The sequence below is a fragment of the Pagrus major genome, chromosome 7 (genome assembly GCF_040436345.1).
Source record: "Pagrus major chromosome 7, Pma_NU_1.0".
Classification (NCBI taxonomy): domain Eukaryota; kingdom Metazoa; phylum Chordata; class Actinopteri; order Spariformes; family Sparidae; genus Pagrus; species Pagrus major.
In genome coordinates, this window is record NC_133221.1 from 22,933,411 (window position 1) to 22,948,765 (window position 15,355).

Sequence of the window (15,355 nt, forward strand, 5' to 3'; positions counted from 1 at the left end):
GAGTCGATGGCTCAAATGACCTGGGAGCTATTGAAAAAAATCGGGCGGTGTATTCGCCAAAAATGATGATTTTTTGAAAAATATATTCATGAAAAATAGAAATTCCACTAAAATCCAATAAAAACTGCTGTGTCTCATTCTACCAGTATAACAAGACATTTGGCCATTGATTTCGAGTCGATGGCTCAAATGACCTGGGAGCTATTGAAAAAAATCAGGCGGTGTATTCGCCAAAAATGATGATTTTTTGAAAAATATATTCATGAAAAATAGAAATTCCACTAAAATCCAATAAAAACTGCTGTGTCTCATTCTACCAGTATAACCAGACATGTCGGCATTGATTTTGAGTCGATGGCTCAAATGACCTGGGAGCTATTGAAAAAAATCGGGCGGTGTATTCGCCAAAAATGGTGATTTTTCATTAAAATATTCATGAAAAATAGAAATTCCACTAAAATCCAATAAAAACGGCTGTGTCTCATTCTACCAGTATAACAAGACATTTGGCCATTGATTTCGAGTCGATGGCTCAAATGACCTGGGAGCTATTGAAAAAAAATCGGGCGGTGTATTCGCCACAAATGGTGATTTTTCATTAAAATATTCATGAAAAATAGAAATTCCACTAAAATCCAATAAAAACTGCTGTGTCTCATTCTACCAGTATAACCAGACATGTCGGCATTGATTTCGAGTCGATGGCTCAAATGACCTGGGAGCTATTGAAAAAAATCGGGCGGTGTATTCGCCAAAAATGGTGATTTTTCATTAAAATATTCATGAAAAATAGAAATTCCACTAAAATCCAATAAAAACTGCTGTGTCTCATTCTACCAGTATAACAAGACATTTGGCCATTGATTTCGAGTCGATGGCTCAAATGACCTGGGAGCTATTGAAAAAATCGGGCGGTGTGTTCGCCACAAATGGTGATTTTTTGAAAAAAATATTCATGAAAAATAGAAATTCCACTAAAATCCAATAAAAACTGCTGTGTCTCATTCTACCAGTATAACCAGACATGTCGGCATTGATTTTGAGTCGATGGCTCAAATGACCTGGGAGCTATTGAAAAAATCGGGCGGTGTATTCGCCAAAAATCGTGATTTTTCATGAAAATATTCATGAAAAATAGAAATTCCACTAAAATACAAGAAAAACTGCTGTGTCTCATTCTACCAGTATAACCAGACATGTCGGCATTGATTTCGAGTCGATGGCTCAAATGACCTGGGAGCTATTGAAAAAATCGGGCGGTGTATTCGCCAAAAATGGTGATTTTTCATTAAAATATTCATGAAAAATAGAAATTCCACTAAAATCCAATAAAAACTGCTGTGTCTCATTCTACCAGTATAACCAGACATGTCGGCATTGATTTCGAGTCGATGGCTCAAATGACCTGGGAGCTATTGAAAAAAATCGGGCGGTGTATTCGCCAAAAATGATGATTTTTTGAAAAATATATTCATGAAAAATAGAAATTCCACTAAAATCCAATAAAAACTGCTGTGTCTCATTCTACCAGTATAACCAGACATGTCGGCATTGATTTCGAGTCGATGGCTCAAATGACCTGGGAGCTATTGAAAAAAATCGGGCGGTGTATTCGCCAAAAATGATGATTTTTTGAAAAATATATTCATGAAAAATAGAAATTCCACTAAAATCCAATAAAAACTGCTGTGTCTCATTCTACCAGTATAACAAGACATTTGGCCATTGATTTCGAGTCGATGGCTCAAATGACCTGGGAGCTATTGAAAAAAATCAGGCGGTGTATTCGCCAAAAATGATGATTTTTTGAAAAATATATTCATGAAAAATAGAAATTCCACTAAAATCCAATAAAAACTGCTGTGTCTCATTCTACCAGTATAACCAGACATGTCGGCATTGATTTTGAGTCGATGGCTCAAATGACCTGGGAGCTATTGAAAAAATTGGGCGGTGTATTCGCCAAAAATCGTGATTTTTCATGAAAATATTCATGAAAAATAGAAATTCCACTAAAATACAAGAAAAACTGCTGTGTCTCATTCTACCAGTATAACCAGACATGTCGGCATTGATTTCGAGTCGATGGCTTAAGAGTCGATGGCTCAAATGACCTGGGAGCTATTGAAAAAACTGGGCGGTATATTCGCCAAAAATGGTGATTTTTCATTAAAATATTCATGAAAAATAGAAATTCCCCTCAAATCCAAAAAAAACTGCTGTGTCTCATTCTACCAGTATAACAAGACATGTCGGCATTGATTTCGAGTCGATGGCTCAAATGACCTGGGAGCTATTGAAAAAAATTGGGCGGTGTATTGGCCAAAAATGGTGTTCCAATAAAAACAGGTGTGTCTCATTCAACCAGTATAGGACGACCTTTTGCTTTTGATTTGAGTCAATCGGTCAAATCATCCAGCAGCTATTGAAAAAATTGTCTTATCTTTAAAATATTCATGAAAAATACAAATTTCACTAATATCCAATAAAAACAGGTGTGTCTCATTTAAACAGTACAGGACGACCTTTTGCTTTTGATTTCGAGTCAATCGATCAAACTGTCTGGAAGCTATTGAAAAAAATCGGCCGATTTTTTCATCAAAAATTGTGTTTTATCTTTAAAAAGACTGTTTCTGTCTTGTGATGTCTTTTACTTGCTACGTCTGCCATGCGTTATATGCACTGATAGGTTGAAATCAGTCTTGTGAGGTTGGGAAGGCAGCGAGCAATGACATAAAATAAAAATAATCCATAATTTGAGTAGAAAGTCTGGATATTTGTGTTAAAATGTAGGGAGTAAAAGTAAAAATTGTCAGAAAAACAAATTCAGTAGTAAGTACAGATACCTGAAAAATGCTTGAGTATCGTAACCAAGTATTTGTACTGAATTACTTCCTACGTCTGCTTATAACCGGCAGTGCAACAGGTCAAGCGGATAAATCAATCGGAGCTAGGCTGGTGTGTAATTCCACAATGTGTAAATTCATGCAGGTCAATTAAAAATAATTTGCATGAAAAACAGTGGGCAATGTAACTCAGTAGATTTACTAAAGTAGTGTGTAGCAACAGACTAACCAACATTCATCGCCAACATTAGTCACTAAAGACAGAAAGGCTTTTCCCCTACAGCGTGTTACTGATATGCCTGTATGAAGCTGGAGCACGTGTGAAAGACAGCCCCTCAGAAAAGAACCGGGCAAAGAAACCAAAAAGATTTATGACACCTTTTTGTCACAGGCACTTAACAGTACAGGTTGTTTAGGTAGAGTGAGGATCCATTTCCACTTTATTTAGGCCACATGCCAATCATCACACAAATCTTCGATGTCACATTTACAACCATTGTGAAACAAAAGAGCTGGAAACGAGATCTGCGAAAATGCCTCCATACTGACGCTGCTTTCAAGAGCATGAGTGATAAAGGAAAGCAGATCCTTTTACACTGTATTCAGGCCAGATGCCAATCACTGATGAAATTAGGAAACCTTCAGCATGAAGAAGTTTAAAGAAAGTTGCAGAATCAAAGAGTCGGATGGTCCTCGGGTTTCAAAAGCGGATTGAGTTGGCCTCTGGTCTTGAAATGTAATCGCTTAATGGAGTATATGTATGAACACAAATACGCTGGAAACACAGTTTCACTGAGGATACAGTGACATGAAGGTGTGTTAATGGAATATTCCATCAGTGAAGTCTAAAAATGATTTACACAGTGAAATTTAGATGTCAGAAACTATATACTATGGATTTTTGTTTTGGGTTATATTTCTTTCTGTTTGGGTGCTGAAAACAACGGAACTAATTTCTAAATACAGTATACAGTTAATTTAAGTATAGAATTATACTTGCATTTTTCTAATATTAGAAGCATTTCTCCAGGATAATAATGGTTTATTTAACAGACTGCAGTCAACTTTATTTTAATATATTGCTCTCAAACAATGCAAAGTCTCAAAATGCCACTGTTTTCACATTTTTTGTTTTTGGGACAGAATAAGCGAATGAAGGCCACAAACTCCCTAATCGAGTTCCAAAAGGAGGTGAAAAAACTGTGTTGGGTGTAGGTGTGATGGGGCTATTGGCTCACCTGGACAGGTAGAGACCTGTTTGGCCGACAGGAAGGGGGGAAGGAGGAGGAAGGACTGGGGTGAAGTCACCTCTGAGCTCATCTTGCCCAAAGCAGTGCGGTCGAAACTCACCTCACGTGGACCCCTGTGTGTGTGTGTGTGTGTGTGTGTGTGTGTGTGTGTGTGTGTGTGTGTGTGTGTGTGTGTGTGTGTGTGTGTGTGTGTGTGTGTGTGTGTGTGTGTGTGAGTGAAGGGGGGCCAGATGTCAGGGAAAAGAGGACAGAAGTGATGGAGGGTGGAAAAGAATTGGAAAAAAACAGTTTGAGGACAGCCTTGATATTTGACTCCCTGACCCATCCTGCAGTGTCGACATTGTATCAGGTGTTCATATTGACACAGTTATAGAACCTGAATAAATATTGTAGAAAAATTAGTTATAGCTTCTTGTACAATGCTATAAAAAGAGCAAAAATGGTAAATGTTTTTTCTCTTTAAAGAAGATGCTGTAACCTGCCATGCTGTTAACTAACCTGTAGTCTCTGAAGATAACCTGTTGTTTGGCTGTCAGTATATATAATGTGGGGTTGAAGGTCAGAGGTTAAGGGGTAGAGATGAGCAGGGCAGTAAAGAAAGATCTGCACAAGCCTGCCTCTTTACCCTCAGGGCCCGATATCATGTTTATTCTGTAAACACAGTCACAGCATGTGAAGCTTACATGTTATACACATACACACAAACCTACACAAATGGGTTCAAACATCACAAAAAGAACGCACAAGCATTAGCCTTGCATTCCTACATATACACATGACCTTTAGAATGACTGTATAAACAGCAAACAGATGCGCTGTGAAGGATTTATTAAGCTCTCCTGCAGCACAACACTTGCACTTTTTTGTGCACTCAATTGTAACATCTCAGATCGCACCAATCAGAAACAGGACAGAACCATGAAACTCAGTGAGCACATGGTCTGTGATGATCCCTCTCTGACTACCAAAGGAAGAACTAATGTCTCATACTTTTTCAAGACTTAGTTTTTGAGGTATTAAAGTCTTTTGTTGTATCTCCAGTATTTCCCCAATGCTGCCTTAACCTTCGATGTCTGTGAATTTACATCTATCTAGGTTTGATGACCATCATGTTGTCTAACGTTTGATATCTTTGTGTCAAATGTTTATTGTTTCTAGGCAGCAGGTTAGTTTGTGTCATGGGTGGTATGGATGGGGGCAATGGTAACGCTGTATTACAACTGGCAATATGAATATTGTGACTCTAACATTGCTTGTGGAAACAAAAGTAGAACACAGATACAAGTTACCTGCATAAGCATTGTATCAAAATAGTTCAAAAGGTTTTAAAGTTATGCCATCAAAACAAAAAAATTGTTCCAATTGCCCCCGGTCTCCCCTACTTCTGCTGTTAAACTTCCTGAGATAGAGTAAGAAAGGGAGGATGCTACAGAGAAAAAGATATTTTGCAAATCTGTTGCATCTGTTCAAATTTCATGCCATTAAGCATGACCTTGAAATTTATAGAGGAGCAAGAAGGTTAAACTGAAATAAAGCCAAATAAATTATGAGTTACAAGCATATCAGCTGTGTGTAATGTCTACAGCTTTTTCAGTATGTGGATGTGTTAACAGTAACCGTCGCATTTAGTAAAATGTTGCAACAGCTGCTTTTAAATTTTCATTCAGCAAACTGCTCAAACAATCAAACTGAAAGAGAGAGCGAGAGTCCAGAGAGAACCTGCAGGCAGCTGGTGTCAGGGCCTGTCTGGAAGACAACAGTCATCGTGGACGAACTACGTCCTGGAAAACACACACATACCCATATGCACACCCACCCAGAGACTTTGTTCTGTACACGCATCCACCCACACATTATAAAAATGTACACAATATTAACAACCCCATTCATAAAACAGACAAGCTGACACGTGTAACATTAACCACAAGCGGGTCATGTGGAGACGAATACATGTTGAGAACAAAAAAAAGGATTTGAGCTCGCTGCCAAGTACATAAACTTCTCACATCTCATTTGAAGTAGGTGTGAAGACATGCCAGTGTCCTCCAAAGAACCTTTGTATGCTTTTCGACACTAACAAAGGCCAAGTTCAGCTGTTGTGACTCAGAATTGGTGTATAATTACAAGAAAAATCCCCTGTGAAAACATTTGAATGCATTGACCTGCCCGGAAACCCAGCAGACAAGACACAAGCCAAGACAAACAGGTAAACAGACCACAAACCACAAACACACAGACACCCTTATGACATCTGGGGTGCAAGAGGTCAAAGGTCATGGTCTCTTGGTGACCTCAAGGGGCCTGTAAACACTTAGTCTGATCCCCATGACTGAGCAAACAGTGGTGACTGACGGGACAGAGGCAACCTAACCGAGGCAACTGACAGGTCGCCACGGTGACTGACGGGTGCTGACACTGTTGCCACAGTAACTGACAGGTGGTGATGGACAGGCTGTTAGAAAATGGGTGTGAGGGATTGATCCACGCTGAGATGCAGAAAGGAGAGATTAAGTGCATAATGGGGCTGGGATTAGTAATCTAACCAGTGCTTCACTTCAAGGGATTATTGAGACTCTCTGTTCATATTCTTTAATTACTCTCTTTGATGACTAATCATACCACTTACATGAAGAAGGAGCATGTAAAGGGTTAAGAGTGCTGGGTTATAATAACAGAAAATTCACACTGTGTGCTAAGATCACAATCAGACTCAGCCGCTTTTCACAAGGGTCACCTTTGTCAATCAATCAGATTTTCTTTGTTCTTACCAAATCAATGTGATTCTGTTTCCTGACCAACAGTTCCACCAAAATGGACAAAACATTCACTATAACCAAAATCATGCCAATGATGTCAACAAAATTTATATGAATGCTGACTGGCAAAAATCTCTGAAAATGATGCTTGGCACACACGGATGGAACCAATGTCGTCTAAATTACACAACAAAATACGTTGTTTGTCCATGCCCTCTAAATCAACACATAGAAGTGCTCCCATCAGCAGGATGACATAATTTGTGCCTTTCAAATCTGCTGCATATCATGGTTGAAACATAAATCTGTTGTAACAACGCTGCATGAAGATTTAATTAGGTTAGATTTAGTAAGGTTTTTGGAAAGCCCGTGGTTTGGGTTAAAATAAGTACTTCGCTGAGGTTAGGGAACTTTGTCATCATGGTTACAATAAAAATGTGGTTAAATACTCAGTATGTAATGTCTACCACTAGAGGTCCCACAACGTAAAAGTCTTTACTGTTAAGCAGCCACCACTGCCAATGAAACTATCAACGTGACTCAGGCAGAAACGTTAACAGACGAGGTAATTCCTCATTCTCTGACTCTCCCGGAAGTTATGTTCAGTCTTTTAACATTGTTGGGAACATTTGGCATAATGTTACTACACAACAACAAAATATATAAGGTCTGGTTGTTTTCAGACATTTATATCTTAATGTTAAAGGATGGTCTTGCTTAAAAAAAAAGTCTGATGTGTTGTTGATTCATACATCCACCCCAACCTCCTCCATTTGTGGGCTGTGTCACTTGATAATAAAGTCACCTGACTTCCATGTTTGCCATCAACACAATTGCCAGAATAAATATTGACTATATACATTTCTGCTCAACATGGATAGGCTTAAACTTGACATTTGTTTGCGTTGTAACTTTACATTTCATTACATTCAGTTTTTTATTTTATCTGTGCTCATGGTCTGGTCAGGTTTAGGCACAGGAAACACTTAGGGTTATGAAAAGATCTTGTTTTGGCTTAATGTTCCTGGTCTCACATTTACGTGTTGAAACACAGTCTCAAGCTGCAGTCACCTGGCAGCCTTCTCACCACGCTGTCACGCCACCACCATCCGGTTCACCTTCTGACATGAAGGTCAGCTCATATACATGTAAGGTGAACATGATGTTACACATATTGTAAAAAAATATGTATGGTAGGTAAGACATGTACAAATTTGAATGTATCCATGGTTAGCACAAACATTAACTGCCAACACTTTATTCTGGCGACTGGTCTGGTCTGTTGGTGAAGGAGGAGGCAGTAGATGATGTCTTATGTTGGTACAGCCCTTTTTGTTTGTTAGTTGGTTCTCTTAAAACTGTATTATACAACCTATTTGGCACCTGTTAGCTTGCCAATTTACCTCATCAAAACATCATAATGTAATGAATTAGGGGCCATACCAAACCTGCGAACACACCTGCCACCTGAAATCACTTAACTACTGTAAATTACTGCACATTTAACTTGAGAGATGCATTAACCAAATTGTTCAAGCCAACCAAAGCACAATTAAGGGTGAGATTGAGGTTAAATGATAGTTTGAGGCATGTGCTGGAAAGGAATAATGGTTAGAACTTGACACATAATGTGTTAGTGAGCGAGAATGAGTGTGTGTCTGTGTGTGTGTATTCAATAAGGTGCGGTAAACTGCATGATGCTACTTCACCCTCAGAGCACACAAACCACAAGCTGGCTCACCTCCACATGGTAGAAATCACTGCCAACACAAAGCTGGTACTGCAAACACAGCTGTGAACCCACACACACACACACACCCACACACACACACACACACACACAGTAACCCAGCAGAACAAAAACACACCTGACAGTGATGTGATGACACAAACCAAAACTAAAAATCTGGCACAGCAGGCATACCTGGTGAAACACGTATATGATGACATATTTGATTATAAGGTTAGCTAATAAGACATAAAATACTGTCTAACAATAAGGTACAAGAAAATGACAGATAAAATGTTTAACTGTTTTTTGTAGTAGGCATTATTTAGGGCTGTTGCTGTCATTTACTTTGGTAATCGAGTATTCTACCGATTATTCCAGCGGTTAATCAAGTATAATATTATTTTTTAAATAATTTTTTCAGTATAATTTATTGTTGATATTTATTACTCAGCCTAAAAAAATATCTGGTTAATATACATTTATGTACACTGTTGAAATGGTGTCCGATACCTTCTGACCCTACTTAATGCAATCAAATCAAAATGAATATACCTGCCGTACTGGGTTGGTGCATTTCAGGCATTGATTTACATTCTTTACTAGCGGTTACATGTAGCATGCATGTATTGCTTATATCAACGTTACCTTGTTGTGTCGGCCCACTCTGTGGACTGGATGCATAGAACGGATGCTTTCTGTTAAGGTGCTGCAGCATTGACGTATTGCGATAAGCCAAGTCAGTTTTACAATAGACACACAATGTTACCAATGCTTTTTAGTAATCAAGGCACTCAAGCAAGCGTTTCAGTATTATTTCATATGACATCTTTGCGTATTATCAGTGTTATTATATCAGCAGCTTACCTAAACAGCAGCTCAATGATATAAATACAGCGTAGTAGCAGTTAGAGATGTACTGTGAATATTCCTCCATGTTTTTATCAGTGATATAATAACATGTTGCAGGTTTCAGGCTTTATTCTGTGGAGGTTTTAAAAAAGAGTTTTTCAAATCTAAAAAGTAGTGCACCTCTCTCACTCATTTCTTTCCTACACTCTCTCCTTCACTGTCCTCCCCTCCTTCTCTCTCTCCTCTCCCTCCTGTCGAAAGGGAAGGGAGAGCGAAAGAGAGAGAGATCATGCCATACGGAAAAGAAAAGGATTATTTGTTGGTTAAAAATCTGTCACGTCTCAACTAATCCCAAGTGTTTAAGTTCCACTAAGCTCTCCTAAAGACCAGGGAATGACAGGAATGGCTGTGTGTGTGCATGTGTGTGAGACAGACTTGCCACTTTGATCCAAACTCTGCTGGTGGTTTCATACCTTGCGTCCAAAAACTGACCAATGGCACACAAGGTCACCATCCAGCCAGAGTGTGGTCCGATCCAATCAGAGGAAAGTACAGCAGGCAGGGGTGGGGTGGCAATGAGGTGGCCAGAGGACATGAGGAGGAGGAAGAGGAGGAGGAGGAGGAGGTGATTTTGCTCCCAAAAAACCTTCACATAACTCTTATGATGGAGCATAATCGGATTCGGAGGAGCTTAGTGGGAATTTGCCCAGAGAAATTGTCTTATTATTACGACTTCTTTGTTTAGCGGATGCCCTTATCTCTGGGCTGAATTAGGGGGATTATTCCTTTATTCCAACTCCAACACATAATACTGGGAAACTGTTTCCTCGGTAATTAGGTCTAAGTGCCCTTGTTTAGTCTGCCACAGCACTGTTAGCAGCCACAGAGTGAACTGGTACCACACAGTAGTTCATAGTTGAGAGGTTGAATGAAAGAAATACCTCAGAGTTTTGAATTTGTTTCTCAGCAGAAACCTCGAACTCTGTGGGAAAAGTTCCTGCGTGTTTCCCTACAATGGGTCGGCATTCATTAGTGAAGCAACAGAAGGGGAACATGAGCGATGAGTCTGTACCCGAGTGTTTTGTGAAAAAGTGTTTTGATGGTGGCTCTGCACTGATATAAAGCCTTGCGACGACAGCCTCGACAGCTCTTAATAAATTTTATTTCCCTGTTATGTAGCGTGTTCATTCATTTCATTCACATATCAAATGCTGGATGCCTAAGCTGTCTTTGTTTAGTTGTTTATGTCTAAAGATTTCTCAGGGATGGTGCAGGAGGCTCTGAGTACACATCTGAACAGAAACACATCACACTCATCATCATCCTCTCTGCAGGATGAAATTTAAGTGGCTAGCAGTCAGATTTACTCACCATTGTGCAAGAGAGAGTTTCTCTTCTCTGGCAGATGTTCTTTTTGTGTTTCTGTCTTGATGAAAGTCGCTCAACACTCAGGATATGTCATGGCATATTACCCGTATCTGAATGTGATGTTATGAGCATTGTTCTATACTGTCTTTTCAGTGTATTAATCCACCAGTACGACACTGTGGCGTTAACACAGGAGGTCCCTGGGTGCTTTCATTCCCAATCAGAATTCCATTAAGTCAGTCGGAGTAAATGGGCCCTTAAATCCGGCTTTTCAGCTGAAAGATGCATTAGGGGCAGACAGACAGGCACGGAGAACTGAGGGAAACTCTGACAGCAGTGATAATGATGGTGTAGGTGGGGTTTCATTGCAGTTGTAGTAAGGAGTCTCCTGTCAAAGGATTTGCATAAATCTAGAACAGGTATGACAAATTCTTGCATTACTGAGAATAAAGACGACCTGCTTTATGATAGCAAGTCAAAAATATATGCAAGTTACATGGATGCAGCCCTGAATATACTGTATATGGCTCCATTTAGGACCAATTATATTCAGCTGAATTTAGTTTGAAACAAAAAACATTTTTGCCAAGAATTACACAAACAATGCAAAGGTCAACACATCATCTCTAAGGAAAGAATTGAGAGCTTCTGTGCCAGGAGTTTCAATGGTACTACACAATGACACACCTCACTGGATCTAATTAAGATATAGAGACATCCCTCTACCGGAGATCATCGATCAGTCACAGATGGCTAACGATAAAGGGAAACAATTAATGACACGAAATGGGAGCTGAAAGTATTGATGATTGGAGAGCAATGGTTATCTGCGGACTGAACTTGGCAGCAAATGTTCCATTTTCCTCATGAGAGGGTAAAGACAGATGAGATGTCAAGAAGCAAATTTGTACATGTCATAGTCTACGTAACATATTGACATATTTACAGAATGTGTCACATCACAATCACGTTATATGTTTTTCATCTGACTTTCAATTTTTGTAAGCATGATACCAGTGGATATCTTTAAGGAGACCCCAGAGCAATTTCAACCAAAAACAGGAAGACAGGCCATCTGCAGCCATGTTTTTTGACAAAACTTGCTGTTTTTAATGAGACCTCAGGACAAGTGTTTTTTGTGCCTAAACCTAACCAGAGCATAAAAACAGTGTTTTGAAAAAGAGAAAAATTGAAAATTACCCTGAAGAAATTTGAAGTTGCAACTTAAAAAAGGGTTAGGGTTTTCTGTGGTTTTGGAGAAATGTACTTTGCCAATATGTATTCTGGCGATTGGGTTGCTTCTTCACGTACAGTTAATTAAGCGCTACAAGTAAAGAAACTAAAGTTAAATGTGATGAAGAGAAGTGGTTGAGAACTTGCAAATATATCTTTTTAAATGAATATGTATTTGTTATATAGAAAACAGTTGTTTCACGTGCAGCTGCTCTAAGATTACTGGTATTTTTTGTAAATGACGGGACTAAATGACGGCTTTTGTAAGGAAACGCTCATAGCAGCTTTAACAAACTGATGTTGATTTGTTATATTCAGTATATTCACTTAAAATACTCTTTTTTTTTTTTGTTTTATTTGAACCCTAAAGTTTAGGCAGGGCCAGACTGAAATAATAATACAGGACGATGTCAACACATTCACAACAGACCATTCTGTACACTGTAATCTTTTTGTTTAAATATTTTTTTCTGTTTAATGTTTATGCCAGTAAAATATCTTTAAGTTTTGTTTCTACACACAAAAGCTGCTTCAGAAGACATCCGAAATAGTTCAAAACAACCTCAATTTTGAGCGTCAGTCAATTAAACTTCCATAATTAAGGCTACAGGAATAAACATATAATTTTTGTGCACGTTTGTTTTGCACCTGGCGTTTCCACAGAGCTCTGACTGGATGCACTTCCACCTGACAGAAAAGCTTAGAGGGGTCTTCTTTTTCAATATTATTTCCACGTGTATATATCTCCTGTTTTCTTTCATGGTGTGATACAGTGATAATGCCATTCCTTAGTTTTTGAAAACATGTAATGTCACAACGACCCTTCCAGAGTTGATTCTGATGTGCTGAGAGCGCCTTTGCTAGTTCATGTATATTTTGCAGATGTTTTCCAGACCACCACGGTGTGAATGTTGCAACGACGAAAGGGAGGGAGGGATCGAGAGAGAGAAATGGGTTTTCCTGGGCTAATAACAGCCTTCTAAGTGCTTTATCTCTGTTCTCATTGTCTCTGAATCCCAAGGACAAACTGTGGCAGGCAAACCCAGCTGGTCACAGTCTGTCAGCTAAAGCCTTGTTCATCCACTAATGACTTCAGATTCATCCATCTCTGGCCACACCAATTGGAACACACACACACACACACACACACATACATACAAAAACACCTTTAACAGCCTAAATGTCCCTCCATCTGTAACAACATGCACATATATGCCTAAATACGACCATCACTCTCCAGGTGGTTCTCAGTCCAAATGTGTTGAGGCTGGTGGAGCACAACAAGGACAGATAAAGACACACTGCAACAGCTGTTCTGTCTTCCTATCACATTCCTCCTCTCTCCGCCACTTTGTCTTTCTTCACCTCGCATCTCTTGCTTTCATTATCCAAGCACTCATCCTACTACCTTTCTCATCTATCATGAGGATGCACAGCGGCTTCATATACATGAAGAGCGTGTCTTTTAACAGAAAGGTGATATGTTTGATGTTGCAGCCTGGAAGCATCTTTGTGCAAGATTTTAAACCTTGATCTAGTCTGACTGCGTTTTGCTTTGGATATTAAAAACCCAAATTTATTCTCTTTTCTAAATCCCCATGTCTCGACTCAGCCAACATTTTTACATCCTTCCTGTGGATTAACCCTCTTGGCTCACTGCTACAGGAAATACCTGTCCTCAGCTGACTCACATGCAGTTGGTTTAAGAGCCAAATACAGTCACACACAATGTCTGCTGTACCAGTGGCTCCTGACCATTTTTAGCCACACTAGCAGCTCCGCTCCAAGGATGGAGATGTTGGTCGTTAACTCACTCTGTTACCCAAACACTCTGTTCAGACTATTGAATAATCAGTAACACTTTATATTAGTGTTGCTGTTATAAACATTGATTAATAAGTCCTTATATGATGCTTAGTAACATGAGTTACTCTATTTAAGTAAAGGTTAGGACATGTTTAGGAATGAAATTACAGGTAAGTTAGTTAATAAATGTGTTTGTAATGCTATTATAAACAATTATATGGAATTCAAGGATTTTAGTGATGTTCTTAAACTGTTAACAAGTAACTTGCAAGTGCTCATAAATGTTTTATTATCATGTTTATGATGCTATTATTACACTTATATAATATTAATGTTAATAAGCATTATATATTAAATATGCTTGTTATAATGGCCATAATATAAAAAAATTAAGGATTATTCAATTGCTTTTCAGTGTTGTTAACACAATCGTGAATATTTAATAGTTTTATATCACCCTTCTTGAGACACACTGACAGTGCCTGCTTTTGTGCAAGTGTGACATTGCATGGAGTAGGGTTATTGGAGGAAGTGGCTGCATTCTCAAGGGTGGGCCTATGAACCACAGCGCAGGACACTGCCCTGATTTTCCGGTCAAAGCTCAACTGAACTGAACTCTGATCCCAACTTGCTGACCTCTACAGCACCCGACCAATGATGTTCCAGCACTGACAGGAGACAGACATTATGGTGGCACCACTTTCACTGAAGAACAGAAAACTAAATTCTAACTAAATTAATGGAGGTTCATCACTCCTATGTCATTCTAATCTTATTTGGGACAGACTATTGGGACAGACGAAGTAAAAACAGACTTGCATTGTAGTGTTTGTATATGTCATGGGCAGTCAGTTTGTTGTAGTGGTGGGATTGAAGAAGGACCACACCAGCATCTAAAGGGACTGAAGTGATAATAGCGAGTAAGTTAACATGCCGTTTAATGTGACCAGCAAACTGACATCAGCAATGCGCTTTTTTACTTCACCACTGGAATCCAATGTACAGTAACTGAATGAATCAAAGCTGATCACAGCCACTCTTCTCCGTCAAACTACTTGACGAACAACGGCTCCACCACAGGAGCTCTTTAGAAACTGAATGGGTGACGTCGTGGAGGCTATGTCCATGTTTTATACAGTCTACAGTAAAGACAGGTTTATGATGACGTAGTAGTAAGCCTTTATTTGTAAAGTTGTTTCTTTCATTTGTTAACCTGCTGATTCATTTGTAAGATAAAAAACATCTTTATGTAAGGTTGATAAGTTTCATGAAGCAAATGCAACCAGATAATCTAACACTGCAACACACACCCCATCCACCAAATACACACATGCACAAATCTAAGGGCCCTCACATGAAGCCAACCACAACACAAACAAGGTGTGCGATATGCTACAACTGGAGAAGATAAAGTGGAGCTGAGTGATGGCGGAAAATCTCTTTTCCTGACTTGGCAGGTGCTCCAAGTCGGCACAAAGAGCGTCTGTCACTCACACAGTAAATGACAGGAGAAAC